Source organism: Pholcus phalangioides, unplaced genomic scaffold, assembly GCF_987345545.1.
Source record: "Pholcus phalangioides strain wild (caught in Gottingen) unplaced genomic scaffold, Ppha-v1.0 ptg000004l_1, whole genome shotgun sequence".
Taxonomy (NCBI): domain Eukaryota; kingdom Metazoa; phylum Arthropoda; class Arachnida; order Araneae; family Pholcidae; genus Pholcus; species Pholcus phalangioides.
This window is the reverse complement of record NW_028301597.1, coordinates 46,701,565-46,722,879: the sequence shown is the minus strand read 5'-3', so window position 1 is coordinate 46,722,879 and position 21,315 is coordinate 46,701,565. Positions and strand designations below refer to the sequence as shown.

The 21,315-nt window shown below is 35.6% G+C and overlaps 1 protein-coding gene across 1 annotated transcript in view; it reads right to left on the bottom strand.

The window, feature by feature from the left end:
• The window catches only part of LOC149087721 (uncharacterized), a 468,106-nt gene that overhangs the window by 356,858 nt on the left and 89,933 nt on the right, over positions 1-21,315 (bottom strand). Inside the window, exon 2 of the mRNA XM_089231605.1 lies at positions 12,804-12,870. The gene's annotated coding sequence lies outside the window, so the exon portion shown is untranslated. The remainder of the gene's footprint in view (positions 1-12,803; positions 12,871-21,315) is intronic.

The following is a 21,315-nucleotide window of genomic DNA, read 5'->3' as shown; positions in this document are numbered from 1 at the left end:
GATTTGCATTCCATTCGCCATTTGATGGGTGCATTTAAAAATATGTAAAATTGTAGAACACGCACACACCATCGTCCCGTGCTAGTGAATAATGCTTTATTGGCTTATGTAATTTCTTTTGGAATTTTGCGGAATTTTATAGAATGCGTTGATGCATTTTTTCTTCGTGTATCGATAGAGGGCACTACACGAAAGCGAATTACTGGAAATATATGCAAATCAGAGTCGAATAAATGCAGGGTGCACGACTATCGTTGTGCACTCGTGCTGGACTCTCATCCTGAGGATCCAGATTCGAACATAGTTGACAAACACTGGTGGTCGACTGAAAATGAATTTCTGCGGTTTTTGAACTTTGAGGCGTGAATGCGCGAGCCGGTCTTCCATTCAAAAAAAAAAAAAAATCTCTCCGCAGACCTACAGCATGATACTGACATAACATGGAAATTCAAGCATTTACCATCTTTGAAATCGATATGATTTTTGGATATTATGTAGAGGTGAACAGGGGAAAAAAAGCGTTATTTCTCTCCACCGGGAATCGAATCCAAGACCTCTTGCATAACGGGCAGGCGCACTGACCATTATACCATAGAGAGACAATTCTTAAAGCACGCACACTAGCGTGATTCTTGGTGCCACTTTTTCAACTTCAGTCAATAGCCTCCAGGTGACGACAGTAGAGATGGATGAGGATTAATGCTCGGCTAAAATACATGAAATCAATAGGCCTTCTGGATGTTATGCCGAGGTCAACAGGAAAAATCCTGGGTTCGATTCCTGGTGGAGAGAACAACTTCTTTCCTGTTCACCTCGGCATAATATCCAGAAAACCTGTTTCATGTAACTTAGACGTGCAAAAATCATCGTTCATCTCTATTTACCCCAAATATGGAAGAAGACAGCACATTATAGCATTTACCAATTCGTTAACAATCCCGTAGAGGAATGTGAACGAATTTTATAATTTTTAATTGCAATTAAAGAGAGCATACATTAATAATAAAAGAAAAATTCATCATGACAATTAATGGTTATACATAATAACGGATTTATCATAGCATACAGGGTGCCCAAAAAATTGGAAATGTTTAAAAGTTTATAAAAATTAAAAAAATTGATATATTTGAGAATGTCGTTTGCAAAAAAATTATTACAACGAACTGGGATTTATTTTGGTGCTGAAAAAATATATTCCAACATTTCTGTCAATAGAGGACACTGCACGAAAACATATCTCTGGGAAAACGCAAATCAGAGTCCAACAAAACGCCGGTTATACGACGAAAAGCTCATTTCTGAATTTTTCTGATATACTGGCGCTTACATAATTAATGCTTTCATTGTGCTATTGACAATTAGTAGATAAAGCACTATCGGCGAAGTTGCTTCATTGTAGCGACGAATAGCCGGTCGACGGCAAAAGTAAGCTTTACGAACGTTTCGGGCACAGAAGAGATTGAAGAAAAGTTCAGGGCACGTTCATCGCTGCTGCAGAACTCACCTACAGCACCCTCTATCAACAAAATTCTGAACTATTTTTCTTCCTGCACACAAAAAAGTCCTATGTGAGAATTACTTTTTCACAAAAACACATTAAAACATGGCAATTATTTCAATTTTTAAGAATTTTAAAGGACAACCTGCGTGTGGAAGAGAAAATATGCTAATCTGATCCGACGAGCGCAAGCAATTTTAAATGCAAGTACATACAATTCAACAATTATTTAGCTTTTTACTGTACCTGATACTGATCGAACATTCATTCTCAAACATTCAGGAATCCCAAATAACCGAAAGTCATCACGAATACATTCTGAAAGCAGATTAAGTGTAACCCGCTGCCACGTCTAATCATCGTGATTGTTTCGACATTTAGATTCCGCGAAACTCTCGCGATCCTCAAACGCGATAAGACAAGCGGGAACCTATATAAAACCGATGCAACCAATCTCATATAACTCGAACGAATCGATTCGATCAAATATGCGAATAAACCATCACGTATCAAGGCCGTGTTTGAAGTGGATTAAGTGAGAGCTCGTTCTAGCGTCGTAATTCAGGCCCTAAAATTTTTTGTTTCCTAATTGTTTTGCACCTTCACTGAGGAATAATTTCCCGTTTAAGGAGAGAGAACAAGTTCCCCCTTTTGTCTATCTCTGTGAAAGCGGGAGGAGCCTTCCAGAACTCATCAAGGGTTGAAACAAAAACTAATTACAGCGCCCTGTAGATTAGGAGAGAGAGCTCAAATCCTCCCTTTTCTTCAATTTGGAAGATGGGAATAACCTCCGAGTTCTTACTTGGGCTCACTTTCTGCCTCCCAAGTGTAGAAATGGAAGACACGCCACCATAACGAACGTCTTGCAGAAACGGATTTCGGAATTTTGAACACAACTTCGGAACACTTTATCATCATCTTTAAGAGAGGAAATGGTAAATATTGGAACCTCGTTTATACGTCGCTCAGTTATACCACTGTCATATTTATGCGACGTTTGGGTCCGTTCGTAGTTGGCTCCCATAAATTTCAATTAGGGCTGAGAATAGATTGAAATTTTCAACCGGCAAATCAAAAAATTGAATCGTTTAATCGACTGATTAAGGGAGTCGGTGAACGAAAATTTTCCAAAATAACACATTTTCTCATTTTTAAATACTATAAATATTTCTGCGTCCAACTGTGTTCAAGATTTTGTTCTACCCGTACTAAAAATATTTTTAAAGTATTTTAATATAAATTGTTGGCAGGCACTATATACATGCCTTTCACTAAAACGCGTTTTTCTGAAAACTAAGTTTTTGTCTTCGAACAACAATCATTCAAATGTCTTGAAAGTTTGTGTGTCTCTCAACACTATGGTGTTACACACTTTGACATGAGCTTTTAGGCTTTTATATAATATAATATATAAATCATGGTTATTTTTTTCTTAAATTTCAACTTTAACAACGCATAACTTTTTTCAAAAATCTCCAAAATTTACCCATATTTTGTGACATAATTTTTTTTTAAGTAATTTTAATAAAAAACCCTCTTGTTAAAATATGTAGCACCATAGTGTTGAGAGACAGAAAGTTTCAAGATATTTGAATGAGTGGTGTTCGAGAAAATGTTCCTTATCTAACAAAAAACTTAGTTTTGAGATAAAAAAAAAAGCATTTTAGTGAAAGACATTTCACTAAATTTGCCAGCTATTTTAAATATATTTTAGTACAGGTAGAACAAAAACTTTAACACACAGTTAGACGCAGAAAATTGTATAGTATTTAAAAATCGGAAAATGTGTTTTTTGGAAAATTTACGTGCACACCAACCCCCCTTTTTTTTAATCATATAACATTAATAGATGAAATTAAAAACATTTTTTATTCATTTCACACACCTTTCGGCAGATGTAAACAGATATTAGGACAGATTGAGAATTATGACCGCTTCGTTACAAGCAATTTAATATGATGAACATAACTATGCCAAAATCTACTTTCTTCACTTGGATCATGTAGTTTTTTTAACCACTTCACGATCAAGCACATAATATTGTGTCCAAACATCAGTAGAATAAAAATTTAAACTACTTCACTCTGTTTTCTTTCCTCTCACCTCATCATCGCTAAGTTTTGAGGCAACCCTATGTTTCTTCCTTTTGGTTTTTTGTATACACCTGATACTGTTTTTTCCCCACATATGTATCTTATGAAAACGAAAGAAAGAACAGGTAGGTAGAGGGTGAAAAGAGAAATTTAAGTTTTACCTACATTCTTTTATTAACTTATCTATTATACTACTTTACTCTTTAATATTTGTTTTTTTCCCCTTCTTTCTCTCTCTCTTCTACTCTGTTTTCTTTCTTTTTTCTAACATGCGGTTAAGTTAGCACAAGGTTATCATATTTATCATCGATTCGTCAAATAGGGAGCATCCGAATTTCTTTCCACTTGCTTGTAAGCGTTAATCGGTTATTTTAGGTCACTTCCTAGAAAGTCCTACCAAATGGTACTTGGGAAGAGACGAGCTGATGCCTCCAGGAATACGAAAAACTACTGTCCATGGTGGATACAATAAATTTTAATCTTGTCTTCTCTGAATTTCCCCTCAATCTCAATTTGAAATTATCAGTTCCCAATGAATCGACTTATCGAAAAATTTCAATTGCTTGAAAGACTGCCATGTGTCATTTCAGAATTTTTTCTCTCAATGCTTCTAAAAAATATCCCCAGAAGGTGGGAATGTCCATTGAAAGCATTTAGTAGGTACAGGTCTGCTAATGAAAGACATATACAGTGCACAAACAAACAGTACTGTTTTAGTTCTTTTGATCATTTTCAGTGGAATTTTCTTTCGTTGCGGTGATTTGCGTTCGTAATTCCTAGAAAAAAAAAGGTACTTTATCATCATCTCCACTTGGTTATCGGGACTTTCGTATTCCGTATGAACAGTGGATAGGCATGTAGCTTGTCTCTAAAAAGTAAAAATTACTACTACTTTTTCCGTCTATTGACTCCAGTAATATCGCCATACAGCATTTTACTACCGATACAGATGGTTCGGTAATGAATGCGCCATCTATCGGTGGTCACCTCAAAATCGTAAAGGAAGTACTCATTATCTATGCTCTTTTCCCAGTATCGAACTCGGAGACTTGGCACAAACCTTGAAGGAGATAGATGATTCATCTTACCACGGCATCGCTCTGGCGCTTAAAAATTGAACTGAAATTTTGAAATAATTCAACAAGAATTTTTGAATTAATGACGAAAGTCAATTTTGTAAAATAATTAAAAAGACTTTGAAAACGATCATAAAGCAAAGAATCAAAATGCTCTCGGCTCACACGAGTTCAAAGACTTTTTGTGAATTTCTAGAAAAATACTAAATGATTTGACAAAGACAACTACCTTTGTCTTATCGAACCTTGGAAGTATTTCATTTTCCACATAACAATATATATTGTAAAATATTAATATAAAAACTTATACTCAGAATTTCAAGTGAAAGTTTTAATTTAGTCGATTTAGAAGACTGACGAAAAATTAAATAAGGAAAAAAGAATTTTTTTATCAACCCTTGTGACAGAAAAAGCTGCAAATGCAGTCTGCCCAGTTTAATCTGATGTCAATGGTTCCAGCACAAAATATCCAGTTATGCGGACAACAATTCAATTGCCATTTTACAACGTTAGTACAGATTGTATATTGAAAACTGATGAGGGACCAATATTAATGAAGCCTCTCGAATAAATCTGTCATCAAAAATGAAATGAAAATAATATTTAATTACTATATGTACGATCCCAATAAATAAGCAATTTCTACTTTTGATCAGGAAAGTTAGCGTCCTCTATTGGCTCAGAAGAGAACAAAAATAAAATAATTAAATGTACGCATTGAAGACAGCTTAAATACTTGAGGGGCCAGAGTACCTACTCTGAAATGTTTTATCTTAACGGTAACATATTTTTCATTAATTCCAAATGTTTTATTCAATAAAAAAGTTATGTGCATGGCGGTTGATGTGTATTAACATTTAACGTGCGGAGAGTAATATTCGATTAAGCGGGAAAAGTTGAAATTATCATACATAAACTTTAACATAGTCTCTATGGGAGAGATTTTGGTGCAGGAGGATTTTATTCGATTGAGAGGGCCACTTAAGAGACTCCTTTACTTTTACCGGCTGAATGAATGAACGCCAGAACTTTGCCACTGGACTTATCCCGTTGCCGAGATCTCTTCCAGCCCAGCTTCGTGGCAGAGTCTGGAACACTTTATTTAGTGTCAAAAACATACAATCTTTTTTACAATATATTTTCCCCGGACAATTGGGTACTGTCGCGATTAACAAATTTTGTGGTGATTACAGACGAGATGGGATTAGGAGTTGGAGAAGTTTCGGGGTTTAGTTAAGATGAATGTACACATATTAGGATGGAGGTATGTTTTAAAAGCAATTGAGCGCCCCCCCCCCCATGCCATCTCATCTGTTATCTTACACTTGCCATATTATATACACAGGATACAAAAAGAAAGAGAAATGAGAATCTTATTGTGAAATAATATATATATATCCATCGGAGCGAGTCATCTCGCTTAACACCTTATTGGTGAGCAAATGGGTTTGATAAGTTGCGACTAGAAGCCAGCATCAGTTTTATTGGGTTGAGTTCACTCGCTCCGGTGGATTTAAGCAACATGAATACGACAATATGAGTACGCACGTGTGTTGTGGACATGAAATGGTTATTATGAAACCATTCGTGTCTAAAACGGTGTTACCACCGGCTAAAAATTTGCATCGGCTGTTTATAATTGTTTGTGAGAGTGCAAGTTTACAAATTTTCCTATGCAAAATGTTCTCTAAGCAATTTGAAATTGCGATATTCAAATTTTTTTTTTAATCTTTTCCCTCAGTTGTGATTGAAATAATTTTTTATATAACAGAATACAGAGATGCAATTTAACACGTTGAATTTTTATAATATTTTGCGTCTTTTGTGAGGGGAGGGGTCATTTTTAAAAAAAAAAAAGTCTCAGTTTTACGCGTGTGACTTTCGCATTTATAACGACGTTTCTGAGCCGGCCTCTTGAACGTCGTATAAACGAGGTTTCACTGTGTATATTCCCCCTTCATACGAAAACCGTCGTCGTCGCCGCATCGGATGGAATCCTTCATTGTTTGTTTCTTAGGAATTCGATGCCCAAAATTTATTAAAACTGAAGGAATCTGTCGCGAAGGTCTCTCTCTCTCTCTCTCTTTTCGATGTGAGTTCGCCTTTAAAACTTGCATCTCTGCTGCTGATGGTTGTCGAGCCTTACCAGATTTTCTGATGACGGTGCATTCTTAATGAGCTCAAGAGAATCCCGATGATGATAATTATTTGTGTTTAATACGGTATACACTTTTGAAAATTGAAGTTTCGAATTCTTCGAGAGTTCACTTTTAATCACTGTTTATACTGATATCTCGTTGAAATGTGTTACTTTACGGACAAGCAGATTTTGATCCAGAAAAGGGGATACTAATTTGTTTTAGATAATATGGAAAGTTTCTGATATATGATATAATGAAAAAAAGAATTCTAAAAAAATGGCAAATTTGGCAGTAGAAAAAAAAATCTACAAATTTCATAGAAGAATGAATACGAGGTGCATGTGCAGTTCAGTAGTTGTTGTAGAAAAAACTTATGCTATCTAATATATTCATATATTAATTTGTTTCAAAAATACTTCAATTTATTCCAGTTAGAATGATAGTAATCATTCCAGAACGATTGATCAGAGGCTAAAAGTTTTTAAAAGTTTAAAAAAAAGATCATTAATACCAGTTACAGGGTGCCCTTTCACTCATAGGCCGAACTTTGAGGAAAGGTAAAATACACATAAAGAAATGTGGGGTCACATATATAGCAATGCGGGATCGAGAATGGAAAGTGTTGGCGGAAAAAAATGAAATGTTGAGGGAATGAAGAAGCTTTTTATTTGACTTAATAATTACAGTAAGTGCTCAAATGTGCTACCACCAACATCGATACACGTCTGGCAGCAGCATTCAGTTGTGTACCAAACCATACTTCGCAAGACTTTTACACAATGATGTAAATAAAAAACGTTTTTTCTCATTTCCTTAGTGATTTCTGTTATTCCGTCTTTCATTTCCGACCCCACATTGCTGTACAAAAAATGTTTCTTTACCTTCCATTAAATTTTGGCCCATGACTTCAGGGACATCCTGTATAAGATTTTAAAACTTTATTTGAACACTCTATGGTTCACCTTCATAAAAACGCATTAAATGTTTTTTAAATAAAAGCAGAGTCCAATTGGTGCTGTTTGCATAATCTTAATTTAAACAATAAATCACCACAGCAATTAAATTAGAGAGGATTTTCCATTATCTAAAAGGGTTAATTAAATGTTTTCCTTTATTTTACTGTTATCTTAGGCCCGGATTATAGAAGTTTGATAAAACAAAATACAACTAATAAGCGCATTTCAAAAATACACTAATATACGATAATAAATCTACACCCCGGTCGCAACACCATGGCTTAAATTCATTTTGAGCGGCAATAATAAGAAAATTCCAATAGACCAATCGGGTACTCACTATTCCGCAAGCGTCCAATCAGGACGCTGGATTTGCTATCGCACGCAGGCTCACAACTTCATTCTGACCACGACGTTTGAAGTGAACAGACGTACTTTTTCCTCTGTGCAACCGAGAACCCAAGTGGGAAACTCGGTCAGCGTGTGACTAGTGGTTAAATATTTTTCCTTTGAAGACGACACCCATTGGTGTCGAAATGCGTTAGGATTTTTTGTATTTTCGTGTATTTCCCTTAATCGTTGGTGTCTTCTTAATATTCTTGGGCAAAGTTGATCAACTTTTTCCAACAAAGGTATAATTCAAACTAGGCTAACCACCTAAATTATTATTGAAATTTATTCGAAATGTCAATCTCGATAGCCCTCTGAGATATTTCGGTAATTTGTGTAAATAATCATTTAGAGAAAGAAACGCAGAAGAAAAAGTAAAGACAGGCCGAGAGAAGATCATTTTTCCAAAACCTAAAATCCAGAAAACTCCGTTGAAAACAAGACTGTGATAAATCAGCGAAATTACTGAAGATAAGCCCAGCCTAATTAGCAGATAAGCAATTAGTGTTAATGGACATTCTGCGCTGCCGAATTACACAGAACTGGGTAATATACTCGAAACTGCTCTTAATTAGCCGCGAATCTTGTCTGGAAGCCCGAGCAGACATCGTAAAGGGGAAAAAACAAGAAATAAACATTATGGAGTGAAGAAAATTTCGAAATTTTCATAATTCAGGTAAATATGAGACGGATAATAATTATAATTGAAAACGTTTTATTTCCCGCATTTGAAATGATAATATCTAGAAAGTTCTCTCAGAATTAAATCAAAAATCCAATGAAATGGGAATTGTTTTTTAATTCGGATAATTTCAAGAATAATTTGCCTATTATGGGTTCTATATTAAATATATTAAATTTTCCATTAACATTATTTGAAAATTATTAGAAATGGACTTCAGATAATTGAAGAATATCGCAATGTCGATGGTGCAAAAAATACAAGAATCGATCGCGTTTCTCGAGCATCGTATGAAGAATCTCCAATTCATAAACTTACAAATATATGCAAATGGATTGTAGCTATTCGATACCATTGTTAAGCTGAATGTGATAAATACAGGTATTATAATAATTACCGGTTATTTTGCATAATAATCGACCATTTTGGTGAGTTTGACGTATCCTAATTTTATCACTTTTACCGGCAGTTATGCATACTACTCACGTGCCTTTGGGAAATATGATAAATTACACTAAATTCCTCACATGTGCCGGTTGTTATGCGTAATCGTCTTTTCGTATTGGTAAATCGAATTTTTCTCAAGTATAACATAAAGAATCTCTAATTCATAAACGAGCTAGTGCATGGAAATGGACTGTAATTAATTCGATATAATTGTTCGATAGATGCGATGAATTACCTTTTATTTTTCATAATCGCCGACCATTTTGTTAAGTTTGTGTACACAAAATTCATCACTTTTATGGGCGGTTATGCATAATATCCAAGCGTCGTTAGTAAATTTCATAAAAGCCACAAATTTAACAGTTTTTGCCGGTGATTAAAGATAATGCTCAAACGTCTCTGATATATTTGATAAATGCCACAAAAACGATAAATCGTGTTAAATTTATCACATTCGCTGATTACTATGCATACTCAAAATTTCGTATTGGTAAATATGATAAATTAATCTCATTGCCGTGATAAGATTAAATCCCTAGATGTGAGCTAGAGTCTGAATAGGATATAAAGAACTCTGATTCGACGAATTTTTTTCGAAAAACCCCCAAATAACTCCTATTTGATGAATTCTGAAATCAGACTTCGCGATATATTGAACATTGAAGGACCGGACACACCCCGCTTCCCATCTCAAGAAGATATAACAAACTCTCATTTAACCTACTTCACAATCGTTCCCCACGATTTTTTTTGATTTAACGAATCCTTACACGTTTTTATGCGTATGCAATCAAACCTCAATGTAACAAACTCATATTCAACTATTTCTATATTCAGAACCTGATAAATTTAACTATTCGACAAATTCTTCAATCGGACCTCGATACAATGAACTCTATTTAATATTTTTTCCGGAAAACTTAAAAAAATAAATTAATAAATGGGAGTCAGTTATATCGAGGTCCGACTATATTTATCGGACATACTGGTCTCGTTTGGGAATGTTTTTCATATTTATCAAATTCACCAATTACTTCACTTCACATATCAGACATATTCTTATGCTGTATAACAATTTACTACCAATAAAGTTAAGTTGGAGTTGAAGGGGGCCATCTATCGGTGGTCGCCTCAGGTTTGTCAAGAAAGAACTTGTTATTTATGTTCGTTTCTAGGATCAAAACCCGCGAACTCCCTAACAAAAACTTTTGTAGTGGTAAATCAGTATCTTACCAGGCGCTGGAAAAAATATATATAAATTTCAAAAACTTAAAAAAAAAGAAAAATTCAACGTTATTTAAAAAAAATACTTCCCATCAGTCAATTACTAAACCCGAGGCCTATTTTACTAACACATGTCGGCTGCAGATGAGCTTAACCACTGCAATTTGGGAAAAAATCGAGTTCAAAGCGTTTTTTTCTCGTATCCGTTTTTTTACACTATACAGTCGGCCCCCCGTATTCGCGGGGGTTACGTTCCAGGGGTGACCGCGAATACGGGAAATCCGCGAATAACCGAAACCATAGTTTTTTCTTGTATAACTCGTTTATTGAACAGCATGAGAAGGACAGGGTAAGGCAGAGGTATAAGGAAATGTAAAAGAGGGTGCAGAAATTGTTGGCAATGTTTTCTGAAAGAATATTGTGATTTCTATAGGCCGTTTCTTCTTCATATCATCAAGTATGTTGGGATAAGATGGAAATGCTTCCTCTACCAATTTTTCTACATGTGAAGAGCGTACCATAGAGGGATCTATGCCATGAAAACAATCTATTGCTGATTTGAGCGTGCGAAGCCCTTCCGCTATGTTACTCATGGTGAACTTGTCTTCTACTTTCTCAACTTGAGCTTCTGGTACCGCTTCAGTTTCAGGAGCAGTCAACTGCATTAATTGCTCTTCGATCAATACCTCTAAACTGCTATTAATTAGCTGTTCGACTTCCATATCTATATCATTGAACGATTCTCCACCCACTTGTTTCGCTAACGTGACAATGTCTCTTCAGTTGTCTCTGTAGAATTGGTTGTGTCCTTTAGCGCACATTGTGGCCAAAGGGGTTAATCCAACCCGAGGTGGCCGTTTCTCTCTTGGGAGTTGCCACGGCTCTAGTGGTGACAGTAACACCATTAGCGAGCCATTCTAAACATGCACAACTCAAGTTTTGCAAACAAAACACATCAATGATGATTTCTGAGTGTTGCAAAAAAAATTTCCATGAAGGAAAAAAAACCCCGCGAATACGGAAACCACGAATATGGAAACCGCGAATACTGGGGGGGGGGGGGGGGGGCGACTGTAATTCATTATTTCTTTCTTTTAATTTGAAAGAAAAAATTGACCGATTGACAGGAAATTTTTAGTATTTGATTTGCAATTGAATGAAATATTTTTGAAGTAGTTTTGAAAATTCGACTTTAAGGGTAGGTGAGACCCTTAAATAACCAGTGGAGTTTTCTTTTTAACTTTCGTTTGAAATTCCATTATAACGCGAAATATCTGATCGCTTATCAAAATCGAAAATACAAACTAGGTTTTGCAATTCACTATTTTATTGTTGAAATGATGGACAAAAAAAAACCACATTTTTTCAGAATGAAAAGCTTGCTTTTCGCGAGCGAAACATTGAATTAAGTGCTCCAAAAAGAAATATTTTCGCTATGGTATTTTGTTCTAAATAGTTTGGTATAATTATTTGTTTCAATATTTTTCGTTTTGAATATGAGGAAAAATATCATTTTTTGAGAACAAACAAATAACAAATATCAGAAAAAACTGAAAAGAAATTATTTTTTAAAAAAGTAATTTTGGCTTTAAAATGCAGAGGATTGTAAGGGAAAAAAACGTGTAATCGTGTTACAATTATTTTAAAGTTACCGAATGTTATTGATATTTCTTTATAATTCTCAAAATGTGTGGATCTACATTTTTGACTTGAATCAAAAAGAATTTTCAAAAACTATGCATTAGTTTTTGAGAAAATATTTTTTTCCTGCTAAAATTCGCTATATGCTGCTGCGCCTGGGTGTTGGCATGATGAATTTATCAAACTTACCGAGACGATTGACGATAATGCATAATCACCGATTTATCTCATTTTAGCGGGACATAACGATTCACAGATGGATTTTCGGCATGGTCTCACACTTACCGAAATGATTGGCAATTAACGATAATCACCGGTTACTAAGCATAATTACCTATTTATCACATTCTACCGTAACATAACGATGCACAGATAGATTTTTGGCACGATCTAAAACTTAACCAGACGATTGGCGATTATGCATAATTACTGGTTGATATGCATAATCGACGATTTAATGCAATCTACCGTAACATGACGATACACAGATTGATTTTTAGCATGGTCTCAAACTTAACCAGACGCTTGACGATTATGCATATATAATTTCCGATTTATCATACTTTACCGTAACATAATGATACACGGAGAGATTTTTGGTGCAATCTCATCAACAAATAACTCTACGAAAATATCAAACATAATCTTAATTTACCTTTCACTTTATTTCTGGAACGTGAGCCACCAAAGTATCAGTTTCCGATGCTCCATATGCAAGCAACCTATAAAGCAAATAAAAAATATTAATAAAAATATGGACAAAGAATGAATAATATTTTCAAAACTCTTCTTTACATGCATGTTTTGGTGGTGGTGGTGTGTGTGTGTGGGGGGGGGGGATATATTTACATCACAACTTGTTTCTAGTAGTATTATCAACATTAAAATAAGCGTAAATTTTCTCTGGTATGCAAAATTAAAGCCTCTGTATATATGCTCATTATTTTTTTAAGAAGTTCCTTTCCCTCGAGGATCTTATTGAGAAGCAACTTATCATTATGTATTCCTATAACATGAATATGCATGTGAAAGAGCTTTATAATGTATCTTCAATTTTCCTGCAGTATTTAAAAATGTATGGACTATTATTTTTATAAAAACTGGGAAAAACTACTTTTCAGTGTTAATTTACTAGTTTGTGAATGGTGGATAATTATGAATATGTTTCCGTCTCGGGGGATTCCTCTATAAGAAACATTTTCAAGAGGAAATACTGAACGTTTATTTAAAGTGAGTAATCAATGATTCGGTGCAGTAAAACTCGGTTAATACGGCATCGGTTATCCCGACATCTCGGATATTATGCGTATGAGCGGTGGTCCCAACCCATCACGATAGAAAATGCTGTTAACCCTTACACTGCGTACAAAAATTCTTTCTTTTTTTTCAGTTGTCTTTGGTGAAAGGTAAATGGCAATCAAACTCAGACATGCAAATTGAATGGAATCGAATAATAGGTTTGGTTCAGAGAATCTTGGTTCGAACACACAATCACCATCAAATTTGCGATTGGGGCTAGGCAAGCACTCTACCACTAGTCAACAATGTAGGCTACAGCCATCTGATATAGTACAGTTGAATCCCGCTTTAACGAATACCGTTATAGCGAAAATCTCGTTTTAACGAACACTTTCCTAATCCCCCTCAGATAAGTTTACATAGGAACAATATAAAAACCTTAAATTCATTTATAACGAAATTTTATTATGAAGAAGCGATTTCTCTAGTCCCTTGGAGTTCGTTATAACGGGATTCGATTGTACAAGCAGAAATAGGAAAATAGAAAAACAACCTGTCGCGGAAATACGGAAATAATAATGATAAAAAGAAACTGGAATATATATATATATATATATATATATATACAGGGTTTCAGAAAAGATGGGAAAAACTTTAAGAGGTGATAGCACACACCAATACAAACAATTTTCATCGAAGAATGAATGGTCTAACATGAAACACAAACGCGCTAGCGCGTTTCGAAACAGCCGCTCCGCAAACGTTAAAATGGCATTCCGGTTGAAATTTATCATGAGGAAAAGAACATGCCATGCATGCAAATGTAACCAGGGAGAAAAAGACGAAACTTCATGCAAATCTGCGTCACATTACAGTGAGTAAAAGGCGCGGATGCCAGCCCTGTGAAGTTATTCCAGCGTGAAACCGCGCGCTCGTTCTAGCAGTTGTAACGTACTGTGTTTTCCCATTTCACAACCTCAAAAATTCTTTTGCCGCACCCCCGGTTAAGAACCACTGCTCTATAAGCATTGGCTTTCGTTTAGAGCAGCGGTTCTCAACCGGTTCTCCGAGGAGTCCTTGTGCACCTTCCAGGGTCTCAGCGGCCGCTCGAGGAAAATTTAAAAAAACAGCAAAATTAAAAAAAGTGATTATAAATATTTATAAATAGTAAAAATAAATCAGTAACTTCGATGAATAATTAAAAAATTGGCCTATACGGGGCTCCGCCATAGAATTTTTATACTTATAAGGGCACCGCGAGTCAAAAAAGGTTGAGAACCGCTGGTTTAGAGGGACTTTCAAATTCATTTCAGACCGTGTGTCAAAGAACTGGCACAAATTCATTACTTACGTAAATTTAGATTGTAAAGGTGTGTTTTGTATCACTCTGTACCTACGTAGACAATGTACCTTTTACGGGAAGAGGAAGACTGACATCATTCCTCTCTACCTCGGCTCTAACAGCAGAGTTAAGGGGCTATTGAAGTATTACGTAAGCAGATTTTCAGCCATTTTGACCCCCCCCCCCTTGTCAGCAAAACACTGACTCCCCCCCCCCCCCCCCGTCAGCAGCTTTGAATATTTCATATCTTCAAAAATGGGTGGTTGATGCCGTAAGCAACATTCAAACCCCCCTCCCCCGTTGTCATCAAAAGTCAGCAAATCCGGAACCCCCCTTTGGTGCTGACGCAATGCTTGAATGACCCCTAAGCGGTCGTCACTTGCACCGAATTCGACCGCCTGATAGTCATTTCATTCTAAATCGGTACTGTCGTATTCGCGTGTTGAAGTTGGGAACCACAGAAAACCAACTTCAGCCGACCACTACTGTGGCGACGGTGGGGTTCGAGCACGGATCCTCGCGATGCGAGTCCGACACTATGATAACTCAACCTGGATACTTCATTGGTTTGAAATGCGTCAACGGCCATTTAATTGATTTGGGACAGCACCGCACAGGTGACTTTTAAGTGATCTTAAAATATACCGCGGATCGTTTTAAGTATCAAGAACTCTGCCCCAGATCACGTTGGTGATCGGCGAATGGGTCGTGAGACACTATATGGTCTGGATAACAGATCGCTAAAGTGTTCTGTAACTTTTCAGCAGACCACTTAAGGACCTGTGCCACGGGCCGCTTGAAGGATCTGTAACCTTGCCGCGGGTTAGTACTTAATTTTTTCCCGAAATCATTTCTTTTAGATCACGAGTTACATCAGATGACTAAGCGGGCCACATTTGGCCAGCGGGTCATGGGTTGTCTGCTTGTACGTATGTTCCAAAGCCTAAGCGAGCCGAAAAATAGTCTTCCCGTTCATGGTTAGTGAAAATATTTCCCCCACCTTCACTGTCCTACACGTTTCAGTGAACTAATGACCATTAAGCCTACCACAGAAGAGAGGAGAAAAAAAAGTGAATAATAATATATCCACGCCTCTTTTCTCATTTCCATAACAGAAATTCAATAATGCGGCGTCATTAACATCAAGTTAGTGGGGGGAAGAGTTGAAAACAATAGCCCACGAAATATCCGTACAGAACTTGACGCTATTCATTCGCGGCAGTGGCGTATGGCGATCATCATCATCATCATAGTCATTGTGATTCGGGTCAAGGGAGGTGCCACAGAGGAATGCCTCCTCCTCCTCAACCATTACATAAATTCCTGGTTGTACTTACGTTTCACCCGCACAAGTGGCAATCCATAATTTACGCCATCGTGTCTCTCTCTGCTTACCAGCAATAACGCTTCGCAAGACACTGAGAGAGAGAGAGAGAGAGAGAGAGAGAGAGCATAAAACGATGTTCGTGTGGTAATTCATACTTGAGAGAATCGCGTTGTATGATCGAAACTTGAGCTGTCAAATTCCCTCGTAATAAATTTCCCACCTCCGCCTTTCTAATTGCCCGTATGGTACAACTAAGCCTAATAGGGTATAGCTCTGTGCGCAGAGCCTCCTCCTCCTCCTCCTTATTATAGCTTGAACATCCGTTCGGTGGCTGAGGAGTGCTCGGTTGGTGATCGTGGAGTTATGCTAAAGCAATTTACAACGACCAACCTCTGAATGGCGTTCACGCAACTTTAACGCCGCTTCTGTGCTGCCAGACGTTTTGTGAAACATACGGTTTGTTGCTGGAATTTGCATAGATTATGTATAAGACGTTCAAGTGCTGCTATCAGAAGATGTTGCGTTCAAGTTACCAATCTCTCGTCAGTTTGACTGCAACTTGAACAGAAGAATATAGTTCGTAACCGCACGATGAACACACGTTATTACGTCTCATGTGTGGCAAAATATGACAGATGTAAATTATGACATTCTAAGGTTTTATATAAATTCCTATTCATGTTTTTTTTTCTAACTCAACTTACTCATAAAAATTAATGGGTCTTTTATTGAACGATCAGAAGTTAATTTGGTTGCAAAATACATAAGGATGCATGAAATTCTTCTTTTGATGAACCATATTGAACAGTTTAAATACTCGGAACATACGAATTATGATACAGAGCCAGACTGGATAAATCTCGGTAGACTTTTTATCTGGCCGTATGTTCCCATGAAATGTTTATCTCAGTATGATAAAGAGACGTACATAGGTAGAAAAAAAAACCGCTTTCTATGCGGTTTAATGAAATGGTTAAAACGTTCTGCAATTTTATGGTTGTCTTTTTTGCAAAGCCTATGTTGTTCAAGATTTCATCACTATTTCAAAAGCCGGTATGTTACATTTCTCATAGCCGGTCACATTATTTCCATAACAGCAGCAGCTATCGTCGTTTCCGTAAGATACAGGCTGTTCTGACTAGTATTTGCACTGGATATTGCTGCAGTTGTTGACTTTGAAAGCATACTTTTACCTATAAAATGTCTTAAAAAGACGTGCGGCTACTTAAAATGTTATAAATTTTCTAAAGGATTATGTAAGTATAAAAATGGAAAGAAAACCTTCGCATGGCAAATTGTGTGTTAAAAATTCCAATTACTGATATGTAAACACTGCTCCGAGAAGTCGTTGAATAACATTTAAGATTTCTACATATGTATGATATATATCAAGATATTGGAGATGTGAAGTTGTGGTTTTTTTTTTTTACGAATTATTGTTTTCTTGGCAAGTTTGTGTTGGCTAGAAAATTTCTGTGTTTAGGGGACTGGGCACAAATGGAATGAAAATTTACATATTGTTCATTATTTTATTACTAAAATTTAGGTGTATTACTGTAACAATTGAATCATTAAATTGTTGAATCGCTGCTAAGACATTTGTAGATTTAATATATAATTAAATGGAAATACAGTCTTTGCTTCTAATATTTGAACTACATTCTTCCTACGTGCGTAACACACTTTCATTCTCTTGCGAATGACGTTATTTCGACTGAAATTTGCTCAGTTTAACGTTCCTGCATCATTCGAGGTGGCATTTCATGGAATAAAAAAATGAAATTTCCCTAGAAGTGCTATTCTCAGTTCTCCAGGAAATGTGCAATTCGGGGAGGTTGGTCTTTCAAAATAAAGAAATAAAATAACAGGAAGAGGAAGAATTTGTCGATATATACAGGATCTTGTGCCTTCAGAGACATGGAAGATGACAGTGGCCTCCACCATGTCAAACTGAACGAACGTATCACAACGCATACAGAATCGAACACCTGTTGAACTTATGGCCACCTTGTACGCATACAGGTTGTTTTGCATAACTCCCGTTGCCCCATTTTAATTAATGACGAACCGTTGATCCTAGATTTAGAAAATTCCAATAGGAAAAAGTGTATAAATAACCTGTAGAACTGTGATATGTCCTGTATATTGCAAAGGGTTGTATAGTTATCAGAATATATAAATTAACTTTTTATACAGATTCCCTGTTCTTAAAAACTCAATTAGAAAGGTGTTGCCGTCTCCCCCAAAGTAAAAATATCCTACTTTCCGAAGTACAATTCAGTGAGATATTTGAATTCAAAATCGGAAGGAACAGATTAAAATTCGTTTCTCTTTCCCAACCTTTCTCGGTTTTTTGAATTCAAATATCTCAGTGAATATCGCACTTAGAAACTTAGAAGCTGTTCTTGTAAGCCTCAGAAGAGACAGGGCAACAACGTCCTAACTAGGTTTTTGAGGGCAGAGTACTCGTATAAAAAAGTGAATTTTTATATTTAATAACTATGCAATCACTTTGCTACACGAATTATACCTGAGTTTTACACGCTATTGGGATGTTGTTGTTTTTTTTTCGGCGGTTTGCTAGTAAAATGCGGCAAGGGAAATTATGGAATCACCTTGTAGGCCTATACACACAGCATAGATGTACTTAAAAACAGAATACGAAAAACATAAACTTGTAAATTTAAATTTATTCGAAATTTTCTGAAAGGACGTGCGGATCCGAAATTCCATAAAGCTTTGAGAGCCTGATTCATGAAGAAAATAAGAAATTAACTTTTTATGCTCACATTCTGTCGGCAAAAAATTCCAGTTATTTATTTGTATTAATCCTACTCGGATTTATTTATTTAAGGGGCACTATTAATGTAATAACAAAATTTCCAGCTTTAAAAAATGTGTTTCAACAAGCTTGGCTTGGCGCCTTATGTGAACACCAAAAAAAGCGCCAAAATGGAACTATCATTGGTCTTTTTTTTTGTCGCCCCCCCCCCCGCGTCTCAAATATGATTGAAAAGCATCAATTTTTTTTCTTTCTCCTCTGTAGGTATATACCAATGATTTGTAGCATGCATTTGGTTTTATGAAAAACATTAATTAATAAAAAAGATATAAAATGGCTTTTGTGGCATAAAAATCATCATTTTCAATTTTTTTTGCCAAAATTATGAAAGTAGAATCACACAGTAAAATTTATGCTACTGATCATTGATATATTCTTACAGAAAGAAATGAAAAAAAATCGTACTTTTCTGTGAAATTTGAGACGTAGGGGACAAAAAATGACTGTTCCAGTGTGGCGCTTTTTGGTGTCTACATAAGGCGCCAAGCTCGTTTAAGCACATGTTTTTTAAACTAAGAGACTTGAAATTGTTATTATATTGATACTAAAATGTCACTAAAGCAATTTTAGCAAAAAAAAAAAAATATACGGTAATAAGCAATTTCCATTTGAAAACGTCCCTTGTCCCTTTAACGGCATTATTTCGAATTATAAAATGGCAACGATTTAATGAAATTACTTTACTTTTATTATGCGATTATCACATCATTAATAATCGCATTTTTTATATCTTGAATCTCATTTGAATTTCCGTAACCACGCCCTCAGTTATTGATATAAAAGCTAAAAATTTCAAATTGGAATATCTGAATGAAAAACACATTTGAAAATATAAATTCTTTAAATTACTTTTCAAAGTGGAAATTACATTACACTAATTGGTAGTTTTTCTGTGTATATAAAAATTTGTTTTTCTGTACATTTTGTTTTCTATTCGCGTAACCCCTCAAATATTTATGGAATTTTAAGCGACTGCACATTATTTGAGAAAATATTATATTACGAATTAGGTTTTTGACGAAAATTATCCAGAGATATCGGCTTATAAAAAAAATTGACAGAGCATGTAAATTGTTCTTCAAACTCATTAAAGCCCGATTACGCAAAATTCGAATGAAATTCTCTAAAAAATCAAAATTACTGGGAAAAATTACGTTTCCATTGAAAAATATTAGTGACTTGAAGTCGATAAGGAGTGTTTCTTTCTGAAAAACCGCATCGAATTCATACCAATAATGTAAATACTTGAATTACTAACATCAACGCATTTATATATACAGTAAATTAAATATTAAAACAAAGAATATGGAATCCAATAAAAGGCAGAACGAAAACATTTTTCCCGCTGTACACGCTCTCAAAAAGGAAATTGTCCCGATAAAAGGGTACTTGAGAGCGGTTCCGGCAGCCACTCGAGTCATCGCCTCTCTCTCTCTAGCTCTTAAGCCTTTTCAATTTCGTATCTCGTTATTGTATTCAACACAATGCGATAGGAGCGACACAAAGAGCTCCTTCTGTTCTAAAAGAATAAAATCCAATTTTAATGAAAATGCACGGTATGAGAGAAATTTTAAGTTCCATTTCAACGAAAAAAATTTGAGCCGTTAATACTTGCGGCGAATAATTTCTCAAGTCAATTCAATTCATTAATTTCAATTTCAATTTGTTCATATACCGTGTTTCCCCGGAATAGCCCTACCATGATTTTTCAGGATGTTCTTGATATAAGCCCTACTCTCCGAAAATAAGCTCTAGTTAAAATCGTTAATCCGACGCGATTAGTATGTCGTTGCAACGCACAACGGATGTATTCAACCATAAAAAAATGATGATGGCTTTATTATTTATTATCAAATAAGAATATAAATAAATCATTCATTGCAATTATACTTGAAATAAATTATAAATTACAATTAAATTTTCGCTAATACACAAGCAAGATCCTTGGACAAAAAAAAAGAAGAAAAACACGGTGAAAGCTTAAGTTTAAACAGATAGATTTTTTTCATGCTTTGACCTCATCAAAGAAAATAAAGAGAGCCATTGCTCATGTACTATTTCTAATCTATGTACTGTAGATAAAATAACATTTACTGACCGTTTCATTCATCGTCGTCGAGCCAAATGCCCTGAAGCTATAATGTAAAGGCTCACTAAGAAGGGATTTTTTGAAACTCAACCCCTCTAAGGATGTCATAAGGGGGTTCAAATGTTATATGGGGCAATCACCGCTGAGCCAAAACTGCTGAAGCTATAAATATGAAATTTCGTCAGAATTATATTTTATAATATATAGACTCACTCTAAGACGGGATTTCTCAAAATTCAACCCCTAATAGGGAATCATGAGGGTTTCAAATGTGATGGGGGGAATCATCGTCAAGAAATTTTCAGATCACATTTCATTTTTGTTATTT